We start from the raw sequence: 18,374 nt of genomic DNA, 5'->3' as shown, positions 1-18,374 counted from the left end.
ATAGCCAGAAGGCCAGCAATTGCGCCCTATCAAAAGCAGCTGTGCAAGCAGTGGGGTCAATTATTTTGAACCCCGGATTCTATTCTGCAAGGGGATTTTCAGCACATTGTTGCAGAGCCAAACCACGTACAGTTTCTGTTGTTCATGGACAATGTCCCTTTCAGTCGTGATGGTGTTTTTGACTACTGCAATAGACATGTGTGAACTGATGAAAACATTTGCGTTGCGCTCGTCTCATATAACCAGCAACGATTGTATATTAACGTGCGCGCTGCAATTGCTCTAGATCAACTATACTAGTGTTTATGAATACTAAGTAGGAGACGTGTTTCTCATGAAATTTATTCCACATTTAAGGACATGACTACAAGAATAAGGATAACAGAACCGTACACATACGTTATGAGATTTCAGTACGGTGTGACGCCGTCACGTGCTGCAGTCAGAACCGGCCATGCAGTTTTGTAGGCGGGTCCGCAGAAAATAGTGTGTGATTGCAGGGGGACAAGAACGAACGAGTTGTCGACCGATCACATCACAGACACATTCGATGGGCATAATACCAGTCCAACGTGCGGTTCCCACAGTCCTGAGTGAAAAGCTTGCACATTTCTCGCTACTTGTGGCTGGGCATTGTTGTGTTGAAATATGGCAGATGGAGCTGCTTGCAGGATGGGCAGTAGAACCTTGGGCTCCAATATACCGAAGATGAAGAGGTTGCTGTTCAGATTTCCCTCAGTATGCAAGAGGCGAGATTACATGTTATAACCAATGGCGCCTCAAACCATCTCACTCGACTGCTATCGGTCGTGCGGTAGCGTTCTCGCTTGCCACGCCCGGGTTCCCGGGTTCGATTCCCGGCGGGGTCAGGGATTTTCTCTGCCTCGTGATGGCTGGGTGTTGTGTGATGTCCTTAGGTTAGTTAGGTTTAAGTAGTTCTAAGTTCTAGGGGACTGATGACCATAGATGTTAAGTCCCATGGTGCTCAGAGCCATTTGAACCATTTTGACTGCTATCCGGTATGCTGCTCAACAACGCAATCTGCCCGATTGCGTTTACGCGGCGGCGTCTAACTCGTACACGGTCATCTACGTAGGACAAATTGAAGTGGCACTCGTCCGTAAACAACAAATTTTATCACTCGTCACGCCAGTGACGTCGTTTAAGTGCCAATTGCAGTTTGCGGCATGGTTAGTATCTGGTCAGTGGAAGCCGGCACAACGGCATGCGTGCCACCTGTCCAGCCCTCAGTAGCTGGCGTCGAACCGTCCACACAGACTTGTCCACGCCTGTTTCAGTGATCCAACATCGAGCCAACAGTATGGACAAAGCTGTTCTAAAGGTTACGACCATACGGACAGCATGTCGGTCACCCCACGCTGATGTTACCCTGTGTGGTCCAGTACCCGGTGTCGCCGTGTACAAATCTTTTCTATCCGCTGGTTCCACGCATACATCACTTTAGTAGCAGCGTGCCCTGCACGAGACGCGATGACACGGTATGACAAACATGTTTCCCTTAGACCAATGACGCCGCCCCGTTCAAATTCAGTCACAGGCTGATACTGCGCCCTTCGACGTTGTCGAGGCATACTGACATTAGATTGCACGTTTCCACTTAGTTTGATGGCTCGACACCTTCTTAGCGTGTCGTGACACTGACCTGTCCGGTCACACGAAAGAGGGCAATGCTGAGCCTACCTGCACGCCATCTGTCTGCAGTCTTAATCAGTTGGTACGGTTCCATAGTTCCACACGACCTCCTATTTCGGGGTGATTCTGGCCATTCCTTCTGAGTGTTGCATTTTCACAAACAGTGGTGTGATAGGACCTTATTTGGTACCACCTAATTCGATTGAACCACGTTACGTCGTGTGCATGTGAAACTACAACTACCTCTTGTGTGCGAGAGGGTTAATGTCAGCATGGAGTTCGGCCATCCCACTTCGATATTAGTGTCTTTTCGCATCTGCACAACAGACAACCTTGTCATTGAATTGCAAGGAGACTTCCTGTTCATGGTCAGAGTGTTCGCCCGAACTTAGTTGTATGAATTTTTCCTACAGTTTGTATGAAGTATCCTGTGTATGAAACCGAGTAGAAAATGAAGCAGAGGTGGTTGCTTTTGTCCTTGCTGCCTGACACATCGTATAATAGACAACAGAGATGTTTGAGAGAGTGTGGAACAATTGTATGTGCTGTAATAAAGCATGGAATGAGACTGGCAGTCGTTACATTAAACAATTGATTTGAGCTTAAGCTAGAAGGTTTAAGTTATTTATCTCGTTAAAAACTAAACGTCGGCCGGAGTGGCCGTGCGGTTCAAGGCGCTAGTCTGGAACCGAGCGACCGCTACGGTCGCAGGTTCGAATCCTGCCTCGGGCATGAATGTGTGTGATGTTCTTAGGTTAGTTAGATTTAGATAGTTCTAAGTTCTAGGCGACTGATAGCCTTAGAAGTTAAGTCGCATAGTGCTCAGAGCCATTTAAATTTTGAAAAACTAAACTTTGGTTTCCAGCCATTACTTTCTTATCCGATTGTGCACAATTTAGGAGCCTCTACAGTCCGTATAATTTTGACGCTGCGGTATGGGACGTTTGTTCGCGACACATTATCTTTGAATTAGTATAATAACTTCATCTGTTTACCACTGTTGGCCCAATGTAATTCGCCGTTGAATAGTCATGCACAAATTGATACTGTGATTGGAGTTAAATCTGCAGTAACTAGCAGCCGAGCATTGTTCGCTAGAGACTATCTGCTGATTATCTGTTATAACAATATAAAGAGAAGCTCCGATGTGGGGAATATTAAAGCTGGTCTTAGCTAATCGAAGGACTTCACAGAAAAAGCGCAAACCGAACTTCATTCGTAGTAACAAGCCATGAGAAATCTCTCACCAGTAATCCTATAGGACGCGAAATTACTTTGGCTTCGGTATTCGTTTGCCATCTTCCATAATGCAGCCCCAGTGTCATTCTTGCCACACGATTTAAGAAATGGGAAGGATATAAATTATGAAATAGAGCAATTTATTGAACGATATTGGCCACTGTGCGCTTGTATGTACTCAGATTATTCCAAAACATCGGATTAGGGTACACCGCATTCAAGTCATCTAATGGCAACTAAAATGATGGCAATTACTCTTGAAACTTCTATCTATACAGCGCAGCTACTGACCATAAGATTCGTAATTTATTATGGCATACAGATCGCAGACTCCGAAAGCTTTACGCAGACGTTGAAAAGTCCCATATTCTATAAGCAGACTAACAGATGTGTTTTGGATACATTGGAGACCACCACAGAAGCAAGAGAAAATAACATAGATGTCCACTGACTAAGGATAAAAGGCCATGATGAAATTCTATATAATGAAATAGTCGAGTGTGACTGGAGAAAGTATATTATATTTTGGTGAGGGACGGGCCCACATCCTTCGTATGATTGTTAAACGTGGTCATTACAGATTATTATAGTTGTCAAAATTTTTATTTATCATGATCATGTTTCGGTAGTTCGTAATTTTCAAGGCGAATAAAGGCAAGTGCATGCATAGACACTATTATGATCGTCAAACAAGCACAAACTGTGATGAAAACAACGCAGCAACTGCTATACACAAAACTACATGCTTGTAATCCGACTGTCGAATGGACCATTACGTCTGATGGAATACAGGCAAGTTACTGTCGTCATTTTGTCGTTTTTTTGTGTATCTGTTTTAGCGGCTGTATTTCATGCCTGGAAGTATATTTGCATTTAGAATATTTACTTGAAAATCAGAATTAATCGAAACAGGCGTCACTGTTAGTAAAATTTTTGACAGTCATAGGCGGGAATTACTACGTATGACAAATTATTCTTTAGACGTCAATTTTTAGCTGCTTAAAGTTTATTTTGCCGAGTCATGTTTGCTTAAAGAATGATAATGAAGAACATCAAGGTACATAAAAAAATTCGAGAAGGATGACTACGTAGATTAACAGTACCGTCAAGGATGCGGGCACGCATGATGATAACTTTTCTAGGAACCGAGGCAGCCCTGTATCTCCGAACTGTTATTATATGAATTTCATATTCGCAGCCAAACTAGATATTAGCCATAAAAAAGTCGACTCTCGTGCGTTAAACGGTCTTGTTGCGTGCTGCACGCCACGACTGTGAAATTCACAGCGACACATGTCGAGCAAGTCGACTTTGTTCCGCGTACTATCAGATACGCATACATGCCGTACGCCTTCACGTATTTGTCTGGGACGTATCGTCATAGAAGCAAAATGGAAAAAGACAGTCTCCCAACTGACCAATGTTTCATTGAGGTTTGTCGTGGTTGTAAGTCAGTGCTACAGCTGCTCCCAGAGACTCTCAATTTTGAACCCGTCGGCCGCAACCCTAGAGAGAAATCGTGCTCTCCAACAGCCGGATTCAGGCAGCGAGCACTATCCTTCGGGGTATGGGAGAAAAGAAAACGATTAACGCAAGCTGCGACATAGTCACGAATAGAAACAATGACCTAGGAAGTGTAGAATGTCTTTTATTCCATTCGATGATTACACCAATAAAATTCTTCAGACTATCGTTTTCGATCAGTGGTGGCCATCTTCAGATGCGCAGAAAAATGGGGAACCAAATAAAACTAATGGCCAGTTTACAGCTTGTAAACAACAATTTATGACATAATGAATAGTATTACTTTCGTACATACAGAACACACGCGCTTAAAAGTGTGGCAAAGAATACATAATTAACAAATATCCTAATATAATAAAGCTGGAGGGACATCGTCAAGAGATACAAACAAAGTCAGCTAGGCATCGTCGAACATAACTAAAAATATTGCGAAGTAGGTCATAGTGTCGGCAGAGTCATCATGTGAACGACGCTGCTTCATAACAAACTAGGATACAGTTGCCACAAAAAATATATTTATATCTTGGACTTGTTAGTTGTCGCTACTATACAATATTTAACAAGTATAAAATTGCAGAAAATGCAATTAAGTAAAAGAGTTCAATAAGTAAAAAATTTCTTTGGGGGTTACAAGGTATTATAAGCTTTTTACAGTAATGAAACGAAATGAAATACATTAAAAACGCAAATAACTATTACGGTTATTTTAGATAACAAGTAACAACGTACTCAAGTACATGCGTAAGAAGCTAACAAAATTGGATAAAAAAATAAAATAAGAAATTAACTCATGAAAGGAAGCTAAACGTATAAAACTTGGGACTGCAACAATTAATCAACGCACTCTGTAGACGTAGCCGCTGGAATGCTGATCGGAGGAACACAACACCTAGAGGGCCTCTGAGTCCTTCCGATACGTCGCGTTAAGGCAAAAAATCACAAACCGTTGTGCCAGGCAAGTAAGCCGATCACATCGCCCATGATATACATTATACCATCAGAGAAGAGAGAATCAAATAAGAGGGTGACACGAGCAAAGTAACGAAATCTCTCATAAGTGACAACAGAAAGGGTACACATAACAGAGGCGTGAGATGATCAGTGAAGAATTATCGAACAAAGCATATTAGGCATTGGGTACAAAATAGATTAGTCCATTCGGCGCTCTTCCAATCCCTTGCTTCTTGCTTTAAGAAATCTGACGCTCCTACAGCAAACTGAGAGTATGCAGCACGACTTTTTTGGCGCTCTCTGGAGAATTCGCACCCTGTTCTCAATGCTCAGTTTCTGCAAAATGCAACCCTAAGGCAGTTTTGTCACATGGTTGTAAATGTTCCTTAAATCTTACAATAATAGAACGGCCGGTTGACAGGTACGATACTTATCACAATTATTACAGTCAAACCTATACATCCCAGAGCCATAAAATTTATCATATGTTCTTCTCAACCTACGTTTTACACGGAATTTTTCGTGTGTCGTTTACTTCTGACACTTCCAGAAATAGTGTTTCTAAAATATTTCTCAGTTTTCTGGGACGTTTTACCGTGAAATTCCATTTTTTTATTTTTCTAGGTGAATGTGCGTTTGCCTGCTGTTTACTTTTTGTATACGGGACCATAATATCATTAGAAGAGGAAGCATTGTCTATTGCAATTCGACTGGTCACCTTCTCTCCATCTGCATCTATTAGAAGCTAACTTGATTTCGTCATTATTACAGAATCCTGCATTAGGTAAAGCTTTTTTTTAAATGTATGGTGGTCAGAAATCGCTTGTAGGGATGCTGCAGGGCAAATTGTACTGAGACATAAATGTTAAGAAATAATTCGATACGTTACGCCGTTTCCGAGTAACTTAGCATTGAAATTAGCCAGTCAGGTCGCCGCGCGCGCAAATTCAAGTTTCAGCTAACTAAACAAAGCACTCGGGAAACATCGCACCCGGCAGGTCGCTTGAATATGAGCGAACGATGCCCCGATAGGCTAACTTCAATGCTAAATAACTCGCAAACAGCGCAACATATCGATTTTTTTTTTAACATTTGTGTCTGAGTACAACTTTCCCTGCGGTATCCTTACAAGCGTTTCAGACATTTTCTGACCACCCATATGCCAGACATGGTCTTTCCTTGTAATGTCCGTTCTAGAACAGTTTCAGGGAAGCTGTTATGTAATATTTTGTGACCAATCCATTCGTGTCTTCTTCAGTCTGTTGTCCTCCTAAATGACCTGTATTCATCAGTTCTTTGCAGCACTTTCTGGTTGGTAGTTTTATCTATCGACTTTATATTTAACAGGCGTGACCGGTGCCATACCTCTGGTGCTTCAGGAAATTAAATTTCATTTTTGTCTGCTACGTGTGTTTCGCATTCATAAAGTATTACGCTCTAATTGCTACTCTTAGCCACTATTTTCCTCACTTCAGGATCTGTATTTTTCGATGAAAGCATGTTTGTTTTACTAAAGGATATAGGTTTTGCTTTTGTAATTCTTCAATTTTATGTCTCATTCGCTCCTCCATTCTTCAGGTACGTTACTTCAGGAATGTTCGAGCTTATTCGTTTTATTTTGGTTCCTGTACCTTAATGTTTACTTCCCTTGTTTCTTGTGGGCCCCGAGTATTTCTGCCTTGACTTAATTTCCGATTTGTACTCATCTCTTAGTAGTGTATCCATATCTTCTAAGATCCTTTCGCAATTTCTTTCATCTGGAGCTATCACTGCTACATCACCCGCAAACCGGAACACCTGTATTCTTTCTCAGCTCATTCTGATACCTTTACGGTATTCTTTTCACTCATTTATTGCATGTTCTGGGTAGATGTTGAGTAGTAATGGGGGACAGATTGCATTCTTGTCTTACGCCCTTCAGAAGATTGCGTTCTTTTCGTGTATTTTTTTCTTGTACTGTCACCCTTACATTGTATAGTTCTTCCATAATTATTCTATCTCTGTAATCTAGTTTCATGATTTTTAGATTTTCCATTAATTCATTCCAGATGAGAGTGTCGAATTCGTAATCTATTTGTATGTAATATCTAAAGGGAAAAGGCGGCCGCTGTGGTCTAGCGGTTCTAGGCGCTCAGTCCGGAACCGCGGGACTGCTACGGTCGCAGGTTCGAATCCTGCCTCGGCCATGGATGTGTGTGATGTCCTTAGGTTAGTTAGGTTTAAGTAGTTCTAAGTTCTAGGGGACTGATGACCACAGATGTTAAGTCCCATAGTGCTCAGAGCCATTTGAACCAATCTAAAGGGAAAAGATTGTTACCAAAAATCTCGAGAAGTACTTGAATGATTTACTAAACAGTTCTGCATTTTTTTTGTGACCTACGGCTTTCTTCAGTTATGCCGCAAAGGCATAGGATAGCTTCTCTCGTGCCACTGCATTCTACGAAGCCGAATTAGTCTTCAGCTAAACTGGCTTTTTTCTTTGTGTTGTTGTCTGTATATACAAAGAAGAGTGTTTGTCTTTTTGAAATTCATAAAAATCTACATTTTTACTACGATCGTGATGAAATTTTGCACACTTTACCTTCAATACAAGAGGAAGATCATTGTCTACCTAAGATTTCGTAATCTAATTTGAAACACATTTGTATGTAATATCTAAAAGGAAAAGACTGTTACCAAAAATCTCGAAAAGTACTCGATCGATTTACTGAACAGTTCTCAGCCGATTACCTTCAAATTTTTACGTTCAGATGGAACTTGGGGTTGACAGCCGAGTCAATGTGTTGTTCTCCATCAACGTTTCAGCAAGTTTCTTACTTGCCTGAAGATGGCAAAGTAAGAAACTTGCTGAGACATTGGTGGAGAACAACAGATTGACTTGGCTGTAACCCGAAAAGATTTTATCATCGATATTCGCCGAGAAAGCCTGCATTCTCATATCGTTGCAAACTGTTATTTATTGACTTTTTGCTGTTATTACGTATGACATATACCTTAGAAGCTGTTGTAGTCCTTGTTTGACAGTTATTTTATATTATTAAAATTCACAGTGCCAAGTCGTAGATGTAGTATCAACAAAAGTGACTACATCGCGGAACGAGCGAAAGATCGAACAGAACCCGAGATTTGCCGAGCTGTGGCGTAAACTATTCAAGCAGTTCGAGTCGTGCTGAAACACAGCCCAACTTGAAACAGTGATAACTGAGCTGAAACAATAGGAGATGAAGTCTCCAAAAACACAACGAGATACGTATTCCAAAATGTAACAGTAGGTGGCGCAATTTTGTGTGGCAAATATTAAACATCCTTGGCAACGCCAGGCACTGCAGCTAGTTCTTAATATTTTCGAAGTGTGAGTTAGGAAGCTCAGATTCCTGTCAACCTGAGGTGTAGCTGCTTTGTTCTTCGTAGATGTTGAATAGGGATGGGTGTTTGCCCCGCCACGTGCACAGTAACGACAGGTGAAGATAATAGGCTCTACAGCTAAAGTGCGCGTCATTTACGACGGTGTCACAAAACGCAGTCAGCCAATGAGCAGAGAACGACGTTGCCAGAGCTCGGTTTTTGCGTGATTCTTTAAAGTCCTCCGGGACTTCCATTGAACGACGAGCTGCGTTAGCGTCATGGTTAAGGTGTTTGGGTACTAAGCAAAAGGTTCTGAGTTCAAACCTCGTTCGATACTAAATATTTTCTTTATTTAAAAACAATGTCGAAGTGTCTCACTTTCTGAATTTTATTCGTTTGAATCTAATTTTTTGAAATTTCTAGTGGCAGCTAAAATCGACCATACGGAAAGTATACACTGTGGACTTTTACCTCTGCAAACTCTTCAAAATTTCATGCAATGGTTTACTTCATTTAATGCTGCACAATAATTGCGTTGAACATCGAAACATAATTAAGTCATTTATGGGGGGAAGGTATCAGTCAAGAAGATGTGTGAAAATCAAATTTTTGGGCCAAATAGTTTTTGTGAAATCGAATGATAAGTGTGTCAAAGCAATCTGAACACCATGTGTCTGCACAGGCGAGCAATGCAGCAATGACAAAATGCGGAGAGCACGTCTCTGTAGCAGCGAAAGGGCTAATGCGGCCGAGGTGGCTTTACTTCACAAACTGCGCGCTCCCCCCGAAACGTAAGTTTGCGAACTATACTATACTATGGCGTTGCTTCTCTTGGCGCGTGCAACTGGCAACGCAGCAGTCTCCCGCGTCTGTGCGGGCATGCGCGAGCCGCCAAGATAAAAGAATTGAACTATAGTTCTTAATGTTTTCAAAGTGTGAGTTTAGGAAGCTCAGATTTCGTGAACCTCACGTATAGCTGCTTTGTTCGTGGTAGATGTCGAATAGGGATGGGTGTTTGCTCCATCACGTGCACAGTAAGCACAGGTGATGATAATAGGCAGAAATGACTGCCGTAGTGAGCCTAACTGACGCAGCTAGCTACTGATTTGTGAGCGTGGCTCCGGCATCGCTAGACGGCGTGCTGTGCGCGGACCGAGTGCCGCCGCGCCGCCCGCTTGCCGGATGAAAGGCGTGGAGTTGTGTGAGCTGCGCGCCCGGCCCCTCCAGTAATTTGCTAATGGACGCGGGCGCTCCGACGCCGACGCCGCCGCCAGCCGCCCCGGCGCTGGCCGTCCACCGGGCTCGCTCCCCCAGCCGTCGGCGCGGAACTGTGATTAGTATCCCGCCATACTCTGTCGCCGCGCGGTAGCCCGCGGCCTACTGCCTCCTCGTATTAAGCACTTTGTGGGCCGGAGTTGGCAAGTAGAGCTGCAACCGCGCTGCTTTGTCCTTGCGATTCCAACTTGCTTCGCTCCTGCGCGCCGGTCGACACACAGGCAACTATACGATGCTGCCTCAAGCTGCACGATAAATGGTTCAGAATCTACGTGTTACGATGGGATGACGGTGGCACTAGAAGAATTAGTTTTACGGTACTGGTGCAAAGTCGCGGGTGATTTTGCGTCCCCTGTCGTCTATTCCCTGTGCCTTCATTCTGCTTCAAGTGGTACCGATCGTGCTTTCGATGAACCAAAGAACTGTTCAAAAATGGTTCATATGGCTCTGAGCACTATGGGACTTAACTTCTGAGGTCATCAGTCCCCTAGAACTTAGAACTACTTAAACCTAACTAACCTAAGGGCATAACACACATCCATGCCCGAGGCAGGATTCGAATCTGCGACCGCAGCAGTCCCGCGGTTCCGGACTGAAGTGCCTAGAACCGCTCGGCCACCACGGCCGCCTCATCCAGCACAATTTCGTGGATTTTCCCCACAATTTCTGACGTGTCACCTCACTTGGTCGACCACCGCTGTGTTAGTCTTGGCACAGCCTCGCTTTAACTGTGCTACCCAATTCTGTTGTAAACGAAGGAGCAGACTCCCCTTACTCCCCCAGAACATAATCTAGTTCAACTTTAATACTAGTTGTACTAAGACTTTTCAAATGAACGTATTGTATCACGTAAGGATGACCAGTTTTCTCCATATTTGCAAATTAAATGAGGGCGTTATCTGTTGTTGGCTGCCAAACAAACAATGTAACATCGTCGAACTTGAAACTTAAGCTTTATAAGACTGGTACTTTCTACCAAAGGCAATTGTTCGAGCCGCGCGGGATTAGCCGAGCGGTCTGGGGCGCTACAGTCATGGACTGTGCGGCTGGTCCCGGCGGAGGTTCGAATCCTCCCTGGGGCATGGGTGTGTGTGTTTGCACTTAGGATAATTTAGGTTAAGTAGTGTGTAAGCTTAGGGACTGATGACCTTACCAGTTAAGTCCCATAAGATTTCACACACATTTGAACATTTTGCAATTGTTCGAAACAACAACCGCTATTTGTACGACAGGTTTGGCACTTCTGGAAGAGCCCTCATAGATACAACAGACATCGAACAAATTCAGAGATGTGCTGCTAGGATCGCAACAGGTCAATAAGTCCCATATATCCCCCATGGGGATCATGAAGAGAGATTAGGACGCTTATAGATTCGTATACACAGTTATTTTTCCCATGTGCAGTACTTGAATGAAATAGGAAAGGAATTTGATAACAATTGTGCGAAGTACCACCCTCCGTGTACTGAGGCTTGCGGCGTATTTATGTAGATGCAAGTGTGGGTCGCGAACTGGGGGCGGACGTTGGCGCGTGTTCTAGCGGCGGCGGCGATGGCCAGGCGTAACTGTCGGACATGGCGGGCGGCGTGGTGTGGCGTGGCGTAGCGTATCGACCGCTGCTGCTGCTCTCGGCTGCCGTGGCCACACCCAGCAGCGCCGCCACGGGCTGCCACCTGCTTGGCACGACACGTGGGGGCGGACCGCCGGGCGCACCTAAACACCGCCCCGAGAACGCTCAAGTGACCCCCTGCCTCCCTCTGCCGTAGAGCGCAGACTCCAGTCAACCCCAAAAACGTACCTCTTTCAAGGATTACTCGCAAAGTCGTTAAGAAAACTCTGACACGTCTTAATGTACAGCTTGTCCAGAAGCTATAGGGTAATTACACTGAGGTGACAGAAGCCTTGGGATAGCGATATACACATATACAGATGGCGTAGTATCGCGTACACAAGGTATAAAAGGGCAGTCCATTGCCGCAGCTGTCGTTTGTACTCAAGAGATTCGTGTCAAAAGGTTTCCGACGTTATTATGGCCGCACAACGGGAATAAAGAGATTTTTGAACGCGGAATAATAGTTGGAGCTAGACGCATGGAACATTCCATTTCGGAAATCGGGGGAAATTCAGCATTACGAGATCCACAGTGTGAAGAGTTCGAAGAGTGCGACTAGAATTTCAGATTTCAGACATTAACTCTCACAACGGACAACCCAGGGCCGATGGCTTTCGCTTAACGACCGAGAGCAACGGTGGTTGCGTAGAGTTGTCAGTGCTAACAGACAAGCAACGGTGCATGAGATAACCGCAGAAATCAATGTGGAATGTACGATGAACACCGATGCGAGCGTATCTGCTAACATTTCGACATCGCATGCAGCACCTCTCCTGTGGGGTCGTGACCGATCGGTTAAACCCTAGACGACTGTAAAACATGGGCCCGGTCAAATGCGTTCCTATTTCAGTTGGTCAGAGCTGATGGTAAGGTTCGAGTGTGGCCCAGACCGCATGGAGCCATGGACCCTACTTGGCAACAAGCCACTGTGCAAACTGGTAGTTGCTCCATGATGGTGTGCGCTGTGTTAACATGGAATGGGTTGGGTCCTCTGGTCAAACTGAAGCGATCATTGACTGTAAGTGGTTATGTTCGGCTACTTGAAGACCATTTTCAGCCATTCATGTACTTCAGTTCCCAAACAACGATGGACATTTTGTGGATGACACTGCGTCATATCGGAACATTCTGGTCAATCCGAGTGAATGATTTGGCCATCCAGATCGCACGACGTGAATCCCCGCCGATTATTTATACGACCTAATGGAGAGGTCAGTTCGTGCACAATATCATGCACCGGCAACACTTTCTGTCTCCGGCCGCGGCTCGGTTTGTTACTCAGCTTTGCTCGGTCCTCCCTGGAAGTACCCGAACAGCGCGACATTTCATTTAGCATTGCTGTACGGCATTTTGCGGCCTGCACAACTCTCTGAGTTCGGCAGAATCGTGGTGTCAGCGCTGTTGACCTTCCACTGTTCGTTCGTTGTATAAAGGACGTTCACAGATCCAGTGGCTGGTTGGACAAAATGAGGCAGTCTAACAATCTATCGTCACAATCCTTGAAAATGACTGGGGATGACAGAGGAGAGGTCTGAGAACTCTCAGTTCGCATAAGCGATGAGTAGAGCTTATTTGCTACAAAACAACACTACATTACCATGCAGAAAGAATTTAAACTTTTAGATGACAATAAAAGAGAAAACAATTGTAACGATCGACAGAAGGGATTCATTATTCTGTACATCAAGAAGCACTTTATGCTAAATTTGCAGGCATGACGCACTTGAAGAAATTCGTGGTATGAATAGGAAAATTTCTGAAGTCGCCCCCATTGTTCCATTGTTAGTTGCAACATTTTTCAGTGGAAATGAACGAAGAGTATGGGGACGCCATATACAATCGCAAAATGCGTTGGTTAAGTCAAGGGCCATGTCTGGAATGATTTTTCAATTTAAATCTCGTTATTGTTGAATTTATGAAGGAAAAAGGAGTATAGGAACGAAAATTAGAACATCCAAAATGGACTGCAACTTCACATTTTAAGTGGAATTGGGTGCACACTGCTCACAGTAAGACATTGCAAGGTAACTTCTTTCTGATTTGAAGGGGATGCATTTAAAAAGAAAATCACATTGTAAAAGGGCGCATTCTGAGGAAGGCAATCCAGTTCCCTCGGCTCACTGGCGTTACAGAAAGTGCGAGGTTCAAAGAATTCATTCTGGCCTTGCTAGAATTTTGAGGACACTGTCAATCTTATATCTGTTTCTGAGATCATTTGCCGTTTCAGTTGAAAGCACCTCTGTGCATGTACGGATATAACTGATTGACCTGTAGGTTAATTCCAGTTATAATTACATGTTTTGTTACGTTAAAACCGTCCAGGACGCCTACATTGCTTTCCTCAGGTAGATTTTGCAAGTCTCCATATTGAGGCTGCAAAACTGCTACAATATTTCGATAGACGTATTTGTGTGAAAAAAAAAAAATCGCATTGTAGAAAGGACGCATTCTGACGAAGGCAATCCAGTTCCCTCGGCTCACTGGCGTTACAGAAAGTGCGAGGTTTAAAGAATTCATTCTGGCCTTGCTTTCGGTAATGAAAGTAAGTCAGTCACAGTTACGTGTCAGTTTGAGTGCAAAACTGTGAAATCGTCTGTGTCTGTCCGTATGCCAAGAGTTTTTATATATTATGTCTTCAGTTTGTATTATATTACGTGTTCAGCACGGCAAAAACAATTAATACTGAAAACTTGTTTTGTATGTTATAGTTGAGAAATATTAAATACAAGCCCAAGTCATATTTAGTACGACTGTACGGCCATTTAAACGCGGCGCGTTCACTGTTTTTCTCTCTTCCCACTCCTGCACTCAGACAGTGCTTGGGGGGTGGCACTCGGGTCTGGGCATGGCCCGCGAGCCAAAATCGTGTTCACCCCTGTGCTAGACTGACAGAAAACGTTGTACGGGAGCTGGGTTGGGAAGTCAATCCGCACCCACTTTATTCACCTTTTTTTGCGCCCCCAGATTTTCACCTTTTCCGCTCTTTGTCGAGCAACCTTCAAGGAACACACTTTCCGGATGAAAAATCCGTCAGAACATGGCTCGACGATTTCTTCGTCTCAAACCCGCTTGATTTCTACAGTCGCGGAATCGAAAAGTTACCCCACCGTTGGCAGGCTGTTGTAAATAGTGAAGGAGGATATATTATTGATGAGTTGTGTCTGTTGTGTTTATTAAATTTAGGAAAAACGCTATGAACTTATGCACCAGCTCGAGATATCACAGCAGTGCCAAGAAACATTCAGCATCACTTAGCCCAATTGTTATTGCATCTTTGCCTTTCTAGGGGATGCCGAATCCACATGTTTCAACTACTTACTTTGTTCCTTTGGCTTAGGCCATAGTGGTACACTCAGAACTCGTGTACGGTGATAATGCAGCGAAAGAAGTCATTGGGTTGTCCTGACATACCTGCAACTTTTCTTCTGCCGTCTCGGCTCGACGGGCTTTTTGAATGAATATCAGCAGTCACGGAACGCAACGAGTCGCGACCTTTGTCATGTTCAAAATGTCGTGTAAGATGAAAACTGATCCATAACAGATTTCCACTTTTTCCACTGTCGCTTTGAATTTGATATGCCGGCGTTCGAACAACAGGGCTACCACTTCTCATGCGACTTCCAGTTCGTCGCAGAGAGGTCGTCTTTCACTTCGTTCATCATCATTGGCAACGAGAGGTCCTCAGTGGTTGGATAGACTTTTTGAAGTCATGTATACGGTGTTCTATGTTAAGGTCACGGGTCTCACACCCGGAAGCCATTCACGTTGGTGGGCCCTCGCTAATGAGTTATCGACGGAAATAATTTTTGGATTTTCGGGTGCCCTGTTTAAAAAACGGTGTTTAACTGAAAGATTGTTCAGCGTGATGGTTAAGATACAGGCCCCACTTGGAGAAGATAGTGATTTCGAATCTCGTCATGCGCTTTGACATTCTTTATTTTTGAATCTTTATCAAAATGACTTTGGTCATTTTTATTGAATTGTCTTAAATGTCAGTTTTTAATTCTATTGCTTTGTCATGTCATTTGAATTATGTTATTAACTTTTTCTTTTGCTCTCATTTTTCTTCGTTCTTTCTGTTCCCAATTGGGATTTTTTTTCATGTGATTTTAATTATTTTTATTTAGTAACTTTGAATTAATTTGTTCCGTTTTATCATCCTATATTTTGGTCCACGTTATTGAATTCATTATTTCCATTCCACATTTTCCTTGAATTTAGTTTTATTTATAATTTCTTCTTTCGTTTAAATATTCATTTGCGTTACTTTGTCCAGAGTGGAATAATAATACGTCTTAAATGTTTGTATGACGGTTACTATAAAAAAATGTACATCTTGTAACAAAAATACATTTTTGACACCATTGCACAGTGAAAACAAATAGATTATTTAATCTTTTGTTTTGTAACCGTTACATTGGCAGTTTTTGTTGTTTGAATATTATGACAGATAAATAAAAAGACAAAAATTCACATACACAAAGATTTCAAGTGGAAAAAGGATGAAGGCAAGAAAAAATGAGAGCAGTTACGCAGGGGTTGAAATGACGTGCAAAGGAACAGAAATAAAATATTAACGTTTAACCCAATTAATTGAATAAAAATAATAACCAAAGTCATTTTGATAAATATTTAAAATGAAACAATTTAAAAATATATGACGAGATTCGAATCCACAACTAACCGTTACGCAGCACAGCCCCTCTCTCAGCCATTCCTTAAAAAACTGTAGAGCATCACGCGAAAGTCCGAAATTATTTTTCGTCGTTTACTCAGAAGCGAGGAACCACCACAGTGAGTGGCAGCAGGGTATTATATCTGGAACCTTATCCTACATCACCATACAAAAGATTCCAGAATGTCTATCCCACTGCTGGGGACCTCTCCTTGTGACACATGTTTGACCGCTCTGGAAGCGTCTGCACCACCTATCACCGTTCCGGTGCCTCCGCTAACTCAGCACAGATTACTGCAGCGCTGTTCCCTTTCAGATACTGAAAACTAATTTCCGCAGGTTGCTACAGATTATCGATGTGCTTCGCCATTTTGTTTTAACTTCTGTAGCGACGTCCTACAGAACTGAGGCGCAGAGATTCCAGAGTGGACCAACACTGTAGACATGTACCGGCAAACAAACAAAAAATTAATTATATAACTTTATTTTTTCGAGATAATGATCAAAATTTTGACTACACCTCGTAGAAGACGCAGTACTCTTTGCATGATTTTGAACACTTGCCTTTTAATGTAATGATGCAACAGCAAATCACAGAGCCGAACTGATGTATAGAGAAAAGTCACAGTAGATGTTATCGTACCTGGAACCAAAAATTATCACCTTGGATACGACTTCCGAGGAACAGGTTCGTTCCAGCCACAGAGTGCTCGACAACAGTTGCCCCTACAGTAGGATTTGAATAAACGGAGTTTACTATCACTGCACTTTATTTATTATGAATTTCTGTTTCATTGTGGCGTCTTTTTACCATATTGAGTTTTTCTGTCCATTTTGTATTTCTAAATTGTTGACGTTTTTAAATATGATTATATTAGGTGCTCGAAGTATGACGTATGATACTACTGCATAAATTACCATTAGAGCTTGGCCGGAGTGGCCGTGCGGTTCTGGGCGCTACAGTCTGGAGCCGCGTGACCGCTACGGTCGCAGGTTCGAATCCTGCTTCGGGCATGGATGTGTGTGATGTCCTTAGGTTAGTTAGTTTTAAGTAGTTCTAAGTTCTAGGGGACTTATGACCTCAGCAGTTGAGTCCCATAGAGCTCAGAGCCATTTGAACCATTACAGCTTGGATCTGCAAGCTTACACTCCATGACTGGTCATGTGTTATCCGAGCCACTGCTGCCCACGTATACACGGGAAACGGTAGCTAGCCCTACACCCGATTTCTAGACGACCTGCTTCCTTGCGCAGACGGCGACTTGGCCCAGTATAACAACTTAAAGAAAATGATCGCAGAGGAACGTGTCGATTGTGAAGGAAACGTCACGACCTCGTTCACCATTCCACGTAGAAATGGTGCTGCTACACTGTCTAGTCACGTTAATGTTACCACTTGTCAGAAGCCTGAATAAACACCTTGTGCAGTGCGTACTGCTACGAGACGTGCAAGAAGAGAGTCAGTGAGGCTCTGAAATGTACAGACGGGATGTGGTTCTATTGTCATGCAAGCAGCTTTTAGATTTCTTAGCTGAAAAACCATTTCGCGAGCCCGATCGAGATGGTCTTACATATTCTCGATTGGGTTGAAATCAGGAAGTTCGATAGCCAGAGGACTGCGGTAAACTCATCCTGGTGCTGTTAGAATTATTATGCACGTACAGTGCGTGCTGTGTGACATTTAGGCTTGTCTTGCTGGTAGATGCCATCGTGCCGAGGGAAAACAAACTACACTACTGGCCATTAAAATTGCTACACCAAGAAGAAATGCAGATGATAAACGGGTATTCATTGGACAAATATATTATACTAGAACTATCATGTGATTACATTTTCACGCAATTTGGGTGCATAGATCCTGAGAAATCAATACCCAGAATAACCACCTCTGGCCGTATTAACGGCCTTGATACGTCTGGGCAATGAGTCAAACAGAGCTTGGATGGCGAGTACAGGTACAGCTGCCCATGCAGCTTGAACACGATACCACAGTTCATCAAGAGTAGTGACTGGCGTATTGTGACGAGCCAGTTGTTCGGCCACCATTGACCAGACGTTTTCAATTGGTGAAAGATCTGGAGAATGTGCTGGCCAGGGCAG

General features: G+C 43.3%; 1 protein-coding gene across 5 annotated transcripts in view; it reads left to right on the top strand.

Annotated features, from left to right (window-relative positions):
• The window catches only part of LOC124615778 (S phase cyclin A-associated protein in the endoplasmic reticulum), a 590,398-nt gene that overhangs the window by 346,915 nt on the left and 225,109 nt on the right, over nucleotides 1–18,374 (top strand). The gene's annotated exons all lie outside the window — the stretch shown is intronic.

The sequence above is a fragment of the Schistocerca americana genome, chromosome 5 (genome assembly GCF_021461395.2).
Source record: "Schistocerca americana isolate TAMUIC-IGC-003095 chromosome 5, iqSchAmer2.1, whole genome shotgun sequence".
Lineage (NCBI taxonomy): Eukaryota > Metazoa > Arthropoda > Insecta > Orthoptera > Acrididae > Schistocerca > Schistocerca americana.
Note: the sequence above shows the minus strand (reverse complement) of the source record. Positions and strands in the feature narration are given on the sequence as shown.